Consider the following 10,772-nt stretch of genomic DNA (forward strand, 5'->3'; position numbering starts at 1 on the left):
CCGCTACAGGAAAGCGTCCCAGCGGCGACTCCTCCTGTCAGGTCTAGAAGGAGAACGCCATTGAGGTCTGTTCCGCCCCTTCCATCTCGGGGTCCCAGCAGCCGCGCACCGGATGTGCGCAAGAGGTCTCGGCGCTCCTCTCCAGTCACATCCCGGAGTCCGGTACGTGAGGGGCAGCGCCGGTGTCAAGAGGGGTCGGCGTCGTCGTCTGGAGCCGCCGGCAGGGCTGCCGCTCCTCGCAGCCGTAAAAGCGCTGCAGCGGCATTACCCTGTTCAGTGACTGCGGCCCCCTCAGCAGCCTCTTCCAGCTACGACGGCCGGCGTCCAGACGATTGAATCCGACGTCGACCGAAGATACACCACTCCAGCGTTGCAACAGCTGAGCTCGCCTGCCTGCCAGGGCTTGAGCTTCGGTTCTGCAGCGGACCAGAGGCCCAGAGGAGGACTATCCAGAGGGGGTGAGAACTTTGATGTACCCCTGTCTGTCCCTCCTGAACAGCTTAGGGAGATTATAAGAAATGTATTAGTAGATTCAGTTGGGGATATTTTTAGCTCTCCTCCTAGTGTTATAGCACCCATTATCAATGAGGTTAACCCATCCCCGCTGAACCCTTTTAAAGAGGCGCTTACTTGCGACCTTTCACCTCTAGGTTTCCATTTGAGCTCGTCTATTAAGGAGCTCATTTGGAATAAGAGTTATGTGGATCTATTTTCGCTACTTCCCCGTAGGGACCACTTGAATAGATCGGAGAAGGAGGTTAAACCGGATAGTGATGACCCTAGACGTAGCTCAACAAAATCATTTAACAATTGGATTCAAGCCTTTTCCATCTATTCAGCAGTCCTAGGGGAGAAATTTCTGGAGTTGTGTAGTAAATTATTCCAACATGTCGATATTATTTTAGAGGCTTATCGTAATTTTGGAGGCCTCGCTTGGCTCCATTACGATGCGGCCTTTATGCAGAAATTAGCGGTACACCCTGATGTTAAATGGGGGGTTAAAGATGTGGGGTTATGGATAAACCTTATGCTCCCCCAAAGGCAGTATGCCACCAAACAACCAGCTTCGGTTTTTCCAAGGAAAGGAGTGTGTTTTGCTTATAATGAGTCTCAATGCAAATGGGGTAGCTCATGCAGATTTCGCCATGAGTGCTCATTCTGCGGGAACTCTCATCCGATGTTCAAGTGCTTTCGGAAGCAATTGTCTCAAACATCACCCAGGGACCCAATTCCAAAAAGCTCGGACGCCGGTGAAAATTCTAGAAATGCTTCAGTGGTTAAAAATATACCCAAAACAGGAGACCAGTAAACTCTTGTTTAATGGTTTTCTTTTCGGTTTCGAAGTTCCTCAATTTAAGGGCCCTGGTTGCGTTCTGGTTAAGAATTTGGCATCCTTAAATTGTCATCTAGATGTAGCTAGAAAAAAGATTTTGGAGGAATTAGCTTTGGGTAGGATCGCGGGTCCCTTTTCTTCCCCTCCGTTTGAAAATTTTCGGGTTTCCCCCCTCGGGATTGTTCCCAAGAAAGACCCTGGCAGTTTTCGCATGATTCATCACCTATCATACCCCATAGGTTCTTCCCTGAATGACGAAGTGGATAAATCCCTGTGTTCCGTTTCTTATTCGTCCTTCGACGCGGCTATTGATTTGCTTAGGAAGTTTGATAGGTTTTCATTAATGGCAAAGTCAGACATCAAATCGGCATTTAGACTTCTTCCTGTCCATCCGGTGGGATTTAATTCTTTGGGCTTTCATTTTGAGGATCTTTATTTTTTTTGACATGTGCTTGCCTATGGGGTTTTCGTTATCTTGTTTTTATTTTGAAAGTTTTTCTTCGTTTTTGCACTGGGTTTTGGAGCATAACACTCGGAACGCCGGTATTTTACACTATTTAGACGATTTTCTTTTTGTAGGGCCCCCCTTTTCTGATTTGTGCTTAGTCACTCTAAATAGATTTATAGCCATGTGTGAACAGTTTGGGGTCCCATTAGCTCATGATAAGACTTGCCAACCGTCGAACGTGATCGAATTTTTGGGCATTACTTTGGATTCAGTTAGAATGGAATGCAGACTTCCAGAAGAAAAATTTCTAAATTAATTGATGCCTTGGATAAATTCTTATCCAGAAAAAAGGTAACCTTAAAGGACTCTTTTGGGCCTCTTGAATTTTGCCTTGCGTGTTATTCCGATAGGCAGGGTTTTTTCAAGACGCCTCTACAATTCCACAATAGGGCTCTCATCCCCTGAGGCACATATTCGAGTCTCTTCAGAGTTGAAAGAGGATGCCAGTGTTTCGAGGTCCTTTCTTTTGGGCTTCAATGGCAAATCCTGTTGGCAATCGGAGTTTGTTTTAGCGGATTCTCTTCCGTTTGCTTTTTCTTCCAATTCTGATAGCGGCTGCGGAATCCTGTTTTCTTCGCATTGGTTTTCTCACAAATGGCCTGATTCTTGGTTACGCATGAAAACAGTTTTGAATCCCATGGTTTTAGAACTTTTTTCTATTTTTCTTGGCTTATATTTGTGGGGTCATCTGAAGAAAGATAGTAGGATACTGATTTTGTCCAATAACAAGGGTGTTGTTCTCAGCATTAACACCTTGTGTTCTAAAAATGTGTGGGCTATGAGAATCCTAAGGCAGTTGGTTCTGCTATGCTTAAAGTCAAACATCTGGTTGAAAGCTAAATTGGGGACGAGTAGTTTAGGTCTTATTACGGATTCTCTTTCCAATCAACAATGGCAAATTTTTCGCCAATAGGTGCCCAATGCAGACTTGGAACCAACGTTTTGCCCGCTAGAGATTTGGGACTTGATTTTGAGTTAATTCCTCATTTTATAGAAAATTCATTGTCAGCGCGATCATGGGCTGACTATTCAGTCGCATGGCAGCAATGGATTAGCTTCTGTAATTTACATAATTTTGAGTTTAATAATTCCAGCCCTATTTCGGGTTTGAGATTCGGGGAATTTCTTTGTAACAAGGGTTTGTCGTACTCAGCTGTTGCTAAGTCCTTGGCGGGGGTGTCGTTTTTTCTAAAATTATTGGGTAAGGTTCCGTTGACGGCCTTATTTCCTGTGAAGCAATTTTTAAAGGGGTTTAGAAGAACCAGTTTCAAACCAGATTCTATACGCCCTATTTCCCTTCAACTGTTAGAAGACCTTTGTATATCCTTGCGTAAAGTATGTAGTGATTCGGCTGAAAGTTTGTTGTTTTCTTCGGCATTTACGCTGGCGTTTTTCGGGGAATTGCGTATCGGGGAGTTAGTTTTGACGAAAAAAGCTGATCCGTCGGGTCTAATGGTTTCGGATCTGTCGGTTTTTAGCTCGCACTTGTTTTTGTTTGTTAGGAAATCTAAAATCTTGCCTTGCGCAGGCGTGTACTATGGAGGACAGAGAATGAACTTCAATCCAATATTGCAGCCAGCATGCAGCCAGCGGGTAAGGAAAGGGTGAATCAAAAACACAAAAACCCCGCCTCCATGGCTGAAGATTGTTCCCTCCAAATTCAGGTGACAGTGTCCCTTTAAGAATTACATCTCACTCTTTCCGGATAGGAGAGGCAACTGAAGCGTCGAGATCCGGCCTTTTGGATTCACAGATTATGCAACTGGGCAGATGGGAGTCGGGTAGATTTAAGCTTTATGTTAGACACGATTTATACGATAACTGATTTTGATTTTATTTCAGGTGCCAAAATTATCTGGATTATAGGACATTCCTATGTTTTTTGGGCCCAGAAGAGAGCCAAACAACGTTATTATTCTGAAAACCTTTCTTTCAGTCAAGAGGTGGTTCAAGTTTTTTGGCACAGTGTGAGAGGCATGTCGTGGTACAATGTTATAGCAGAATTTGAGAAATGCTTTTGTAAATTTCCATCTCCAGATTTAGTAGTTTTTCATCTGGCCGGTAATGATCTCGGGAAAACCAAAACTTTGGACTTGTTAGCTTTGTTGAGATCGGATTTTATTTATTTTAAGCAATCTTCTCCGTTTACTTCTTTTGTTTTTTTTCTGAGATCATTCCTAGGTTGCTTTGGAATAGAGTCAAACTCGTTTTTTTAGAGAAAATTCGGAAGAGGGTTAATCGGGTTATGTCTAAGTTTCTTCCTTTGATTAACAGCTTTTCTTTCAGACATGTGGACTTAGAAGGATTTCTACCCGGTCTTTACAGGAACGACTTAATTCATCTTTCCGATATTGGATTGGACATTTTTAACCTAGATCTCCAAACGATGGTGGAAAAATGGCTGTCTGGTTGTGGGGGGGCCATGTCTCTTTGAGACTTGGCTTGTGGAAAATTGCCCTTATGGGTGGATTGGTTTATAAGGTGTTTTAAACTTCCGGTTAATTTAAGAGTTTAATTTTAAGGTCAAAATGTTTGTTATGAAATTTAAGTAACTCAAAAACAAATGACACGGCCATTAATTCCACCTTTTGTTTGTTGTGTCTATTTATTGGATGAATGGGCCTTGTGAAGCCATGTAAGTCCTCCCCCGTCCATAATATCAGAATTATAGGGGGGGTCTCATGGCTTGACAGGCCCTAAATATGAAGAATATTGCTTTTAATGCTATGAAGGGGTTAATGTGGTTTTGTAAAAGTTAGCTCTGGCAGTGTGCCAGGAGCGGTTTGAGCTGGTTTTATCCAGTTTGTTTGGAGTTTAAATTAACGGCTTTTTATTGGCCGTTGGGTTTTTGGCAGGCTTTTTAGAAGGTTATAAAAAGCCCAGCAGTTTGAATTTTTACCTCAGTCGGAGCTGAAGAAACAGAAGATCCCACCCTCCCTCCCCTATTTTATGGTTGTTATCCTGTCGTGATCATTTGTTTTGCGAGGAAAATTGCCCTTATGGGTGGATTGGTTTCTAAGGTGTTTTAAACTTCCGGTTAATTTAAGAGTTTAATTTTAAGGTCAAAATGTTTGTTATGAAATTTAAGTAACTCAAAAATAAATGACACGGCCATTAATTCCACCTTTTGTTTGTTGTGTCTATTTATTGGATGAATGGGCCTTGTGAAGCCATGTGTGCAAACTGTAAAGCGCTGCGGAATATGTTAGCGCTATATAAAAATAAAGATAATTATTATTAAATGCATAAGGCGTATGAGAGCATGATGCAAGGAACCTGGTTATGGTAAAAATTTTGAATGGGCAACACAGGGATAGTTAGATTAATGTGTTGAGGCAGTTGGCCAGCCTGAAGAAATGTGTTTTTAATGCACGCTTAAAACTGTGGGTATTGGGTATTAATCAAATTAACCTGGGTAGTGCATTCCAAAAAATTGGTGCAGCACGTGAAAAGTCTTGGAGATGGGAATGGGAGGTTCTGATTATTGAGGATGCTAACCTCAGGTCATTAGCAGAATGGATGGCACGGGTAGGGTGCTAGACTGATATGAGGGAGGAGATGTAGGGTGGTGCTGAGTCGTGGAATGCTTTGTGGGTGAGGGTAATAAGTTTATACTGAATTCTGGAGTAGATGGGTAACCAGTGTAATGACTGGCACAAGGTAGAGGCATCGGTGAGGAAAATCATCCTGGCTGCAGCATTCAAGACAGATTGGAGGAGAGAGCTTGGTAAGAGGGAGACCAATTAGTAGAGAATTACAATAGTCCAGACGAGAATGAATAAGAGAAACAGTAAGAGTTTTTGTAGAGTCGAAAGTAAGAAAGGGTTGAATTCTAGAAAGGTTTTTGAGGTGCAGATGAAAGTCAGTGATCAGATGTGGGGGGTGAATGAAAGCTCTGAATCAAGCATGACCCCAAGATAGCGGGCGTGTTGCTGGAGAGCAATAGTAGAACCACACACAGAAATGGCAATGTCAGGCATAGGTAGGTTAGTAGAGGGAGGAATCACAAGGAGTTCAGTTTTTGACAGGTTCAGTTTCAGATAGAGGAAGGACATGATGTTGTAGACAGCGGTAAGAAAATCACTGGTGTTTTCTAAAAAGGCAGGTGTGATGTCAGGAGAGGAGGTATATAATTGGGTGTCGTGAACATAGCGATGGCACTGGAAACCGTATCTACGATTGTTTGTCCAATAGGGGCAGTATACAGAGAGAAGAGGAGCTTAGGACTGATTCTTGAGGAACCCCAACAGTAAGAGGAAGATGAGAGGAGGAGGAGCCAGCAAAAGATACAGTGAAGGAGCGATCAGAGTGGTAGGAGGAAAACCAGGAGAGAACGGTGTCCTTGAGGCCAATGGTGCGGAGCATAGTGAGGAGGAGCTGGTGATCCACAGTGTTGAATGCTGCAGAGAGATCAATGAGAATTAGCATGGAATAGTGACCATTAGATTTAGTTGTTAGTAGATCATTAGAGACTTTAGTGAGAGTGGTTTAAGTAGAGTGTAAAGAGCAGAAACCGGATTGAGAAGGGTCAAGAAGAGAGTTATCTGAGAGATAGCGGAAAAGACGGGAGTGGACCAGACGTTCGAGGAGTTTAGAGATGAAGGGAAGATTAGAGACAGGTTTTTTATTAGCAGCACAGTTTTGGTCGAAGGATGGTCTTTTAAGTAATGGATGTATGATGGCATGCTTAAATGAGGATGGAAAGATACCAGAAGAGAGATAGAGGTTGAATATTTTTGTTAGGTGAGTGGTGACATCAGGGAAAGGGACTGGAGGAGATGTGACAGAATGGGGTCACTGGTACAAGTGGTCGGGCAAGAAGATGGAAGGAGCCTGATCACTTTTTCTTCTGTGACTGATTCAAAATCAGAGAGTGAGCTAGATGCTGTAGGGGAGGGATGACAGTGCATGGTATGAGGGGATTGGGAGAAAATTTCCTGTTGGATATGGTCAATTTTTTTTTTAAAGTAATTGGCCAGATCGTCAGCTCGGAAATCCGTCGTTGGGGCCTGCACTCTTGGGTTGAGTAGGGAATGAAAAGTGTCATTGTGAAGAAGCCACACCTAAAATATCTTGTCATTCCTTATGTGATCTAACACAAATTCATATAAAAGGGAAATTAAGCCAGTGTTTAGATAACTTTATGTGTTTATATTAAGATTACAAAACAACAATTTCCCAAACAATAGAGGTGTCCCCTCTGTGGTTCATGCCACATTATATGACCTGGGCTGTACTGGCAATACTGGCAATTGTCAGATGGGCTGGTACCTGCACTGAGCCGCTCTGTCACTTGATGTCTCCTGGAATCTTCCACTGCGCAGGAATCAACACCTCATCCATTTTCCCACGAGTACCACGTGACCTCCTTTCCTTCCTCATTCAAGTTATGCACATGAAGGATGAAAGAGGTGATGATGCCTTAGCCAGTCAGCATGTTAATTACCTATGACCAGCCAGCCTCGCAGGACAGGCTGAGGTACGTAGCTTCCACACACTGAAGAGCAGCAGCACAATAGGGCAGGAACCCTCCCCTGGTCCAGCTGGTGAAAAGGACTTTTTCCTGGTTGGCGGGAGGACATCTTAGGTGAAATGCTTGTCCTCTGTCGAGCAGCTCCTGTCTCTGATCTGCTGCTCCCATCTTGCTACACATGATCTTCGGCGTATGAGCCGTGGCACGTCACGACGATGTTCCCCCAGTCAGGGGCATACCGAAGTCAGCTGCCAACCTCTGATTTGCCAGCAGCGTTTATTGCAATGTAGAAAGTGGGCGGGTTCACTACATCACAATACATTTCAGTTGGGTGTGTGCCATTGTGGCAGGACCCCTCCAACTCTGGGCCCTGGTGCAGCTGCATTGGATATGTCCTCCCCTGCATTATAGATCTTTGTCGTACCACACTGCTAACTCTCTGTTTCCTGAGCTATTTGTTAACCCAGTTACATATATTTCCCCTTGGTCCCATTGTTCTAATTTTATATACCAACCTTTTGTGTGGCACCGTATCAAACGCCTTTGAAAAGTCCAAATAAACAACATCCACTGTGTTTCCTTTGTCCAGTCTAGAAATTACCTCCTTATAGAATCTGATGAGATTAGTTTGCAGGAGAGATCCCTCATAAACCCATGTTGATGTTGAGTCATGAGATAATTCTTATTGAGATACTCCAGGAGAGCATCTCTTAGAAAGACCTCAAATATGTTGCCCAAAGTACAGGTTAAACTTACCAGCGTATAAATTCCAGCCTCAGATGTTGTCCCCTTCTTCAATATTGGTATCACATTTGCTATATGGCTATAATGCTGGTGGGTAAATGTAACACTGGTGGATGTGGACCCATTGGGCAACAAGCTGGGCTTACCCTAGAGGGGTGTGATTAGGTGTCTGAGTATCCACTAGAGCCTCTACTCTGTTGGTGAGGATAGGCTGGGCTGCCGTTAGAAACCAGGCACCACTCCAGGGCAGTCCCTGGGACTGCAGAAGCAGACCAGAGGCTCAGAGGTGCGGTACAAGGTAGAGGAGGGCAAAGACAAGGATGAGGTTAGACGGTCTGAGGTCAGAGCAGGCAGCACAGGTTCAGGATTTGTAGCAAAGGTTAGGAGGAGTGGAGAGATCAGACAGGACGGGGACATGAGCCAGGTCAACAATGGGAGAAACTAAATTCACATGAATAAAGCCTGCTTGCACGGGATAGGCCAAGGAACCTAATCTCTGCAGGACACAGCAGGGTTAAATTCCTGCAGAGACTGACCACACCCTTTTAAAGCCAAATGGAAACAGACTTAGGCTAGTTTCACATTTGCGTTTAAATCCACAGTGTTTAATCCGCATCCGCAAATGGTAGTTATAAACGCGTACAAAAGCGGCGTTTTTTAGATGTATGCGGGAACGCATGCGGTTAAAAAAATGCCGCGTTTGTACGTGTTTATATGCGTTTTTCCTGCGTTTGCATTTTTGGTGCGCATGATGAGAAATTTCACAAGAGAAAAATCTAATTAACCAGACACCAACAATGGGACTACAGAGGGCGTGTATTATGGGATTTCTTTATATAGACCCCTGAACAGCTGTAATCTTCAGATTTTGCTCCTGTATCCTTTATCATGATGGATCTTCGCATGGAGAGCTTTTATTTCAACCTGGATTTAAGCATCAAGCTGTTTCTTGCCTGTGCTTTTGCTTGGGAGCAATACAGAAATCGCGAAAGATGGAGAAGGAGACAACGTAGACGTTTTTGGAGACACCCCATTATCGAACTACGTGACACACAAGACACACAAAGCTGCAGTCTTTTTTTATAACTACTGGAAATATGATGTGGCACAAAAATTAAGTGTGTGGCGAAGTTTCTTATTTAGAGCACGGTGTGTGAGGCCAGCGGCGATAGACACAATAAACCAAACATAATTGGGGCAAATCAAATTGTATTTATTTTGTAACAACCTAAAAATGTATTTAACTGCGCCGGCTTGGGGTAGAGTGATGTAAATGGGGGTGTGAAGCACTGAGGCCTGGCTAACCGTGGATGACGCAGATGTGACAGGAGAAGGGGCAATGAAACTAGTGGGGTCTAGAAGTTCGGGGATGGGGCTTGACACATGAGAGGCTTGAGAAGCACTGGAAGGATGAGACAAACCTGACATTACAGACACATTGGGAGGTGAAGGGGGAGGAATACTAAGAGTCCTCTGGGGGTTTTTTTTTGGGGGGGGGATTTGGGGGTTTGCCGTGTTCTAGGAAGCCTTGGTGGGCTCATGGCGTGGCGTGGTGGTGGGTGACCTGTCAGGGTCCGGCTGCACTGTGTCAGAGTCCATAGTTCTCGTAGAGCGTGTAGCCATGCCAGAGTCCATAGTGCTCGTAGAGTGTGCAGCCATGCCAGATTCCATAGCGCTCGTAGAAAGGAAGGCCATGCCAGAGTCCATAGCGCTTGTAGAGCATGCAGCCATGCCAGAGTCCATAGTGCTCGTAGAGTGTGCAGCCATGCCAGATTCCATAGCGCTCATAGAGCATGCAGCCATGCCAGAGTCCATAGCGCTTGTAGAGCGTGCAGCCATGCCAGAGTCCATAGCGCTTGTAGAGCGTGCAGCCATGCCAGAGTCCATAGTGCTCGTAGAGTGTGCAGCCATGCCAGAGTCCATAGCGCTCGTAGAAAGGAAGGCCATGCCAGGGTCCTGCTGCATCGTGGTGGTGGCGGTACGGAATGCCATGCCAGGGTCCTGCTGCATCGTGGTGGTGGCAGTATGGAACGCCATGCCAGGGTCCTGCCGCATCGTGGTGGTGGCGGTATGGAAGGCCATGCCAGGGTCCTGCTGCATCGTGGTGGTGGTGGTACGGAAGGCCATGCCAGGGTCCTGCTGCATCGTGGTGGTGGCGGTACGGAAGGGCATGCCAGGGCGTTGCTCCTCATCAGAAGAAGAAGACATTCTGATGCACGTAGAAAGAAAGAAATGCAAGAAATTAGGACATGTAGAGACAGAAAATAGAAAATAAAGGCATTGGCTAGGATATACTCACATTGTTCAGTGTCTTGTTTTCCTACAAGATGTAGCCTGTGTCTCGTCTGCTTCAGTGTCTGCTGAGTAGTGACCTGCAAATGTCCACTACCTCCCTTTATCACCTACTATGTGGGGGGTGGCTTATCAGTGTCTAGACATGTTTTTCTCTTGTGAAACACATGCGTTCACGAACGCAAGCAAACGCATGTGCTTGTGGAACGCATGCGTTCATATAGACAGCAATGCGTTTTTTTGTCGCAATCCTTGCGCAATAGACCGCATACGTTTCCAGGCGGCAAATTGACGCCTCTAAAAATTACTACATGTTGCATTTCCGCGCCAAGCCGCAAACGACGAAACAACGCATGCGGCGTCAAACGTGGCAAAACGCGAACAATCAAAAACGCATGCGTCCCTAATGTTAAATATAGGAA

Source organism: Ranitomeya imitator, chromosome 3 (assembly GCF_032444005.1).
Source record: "Ranitomeya imitator isolate aRanImi1 chromosome 3, aRanImi1.pri, whole genome shotgun sequence".
In the NCBI taxonomy this organism is placed as follows: domain Eukaryota; kingdom Metazoa; phylum Chordata; class Amphibia; order Anura; family Dendrobatidae; genus Ranitomeya; species Ranitomeya imitator.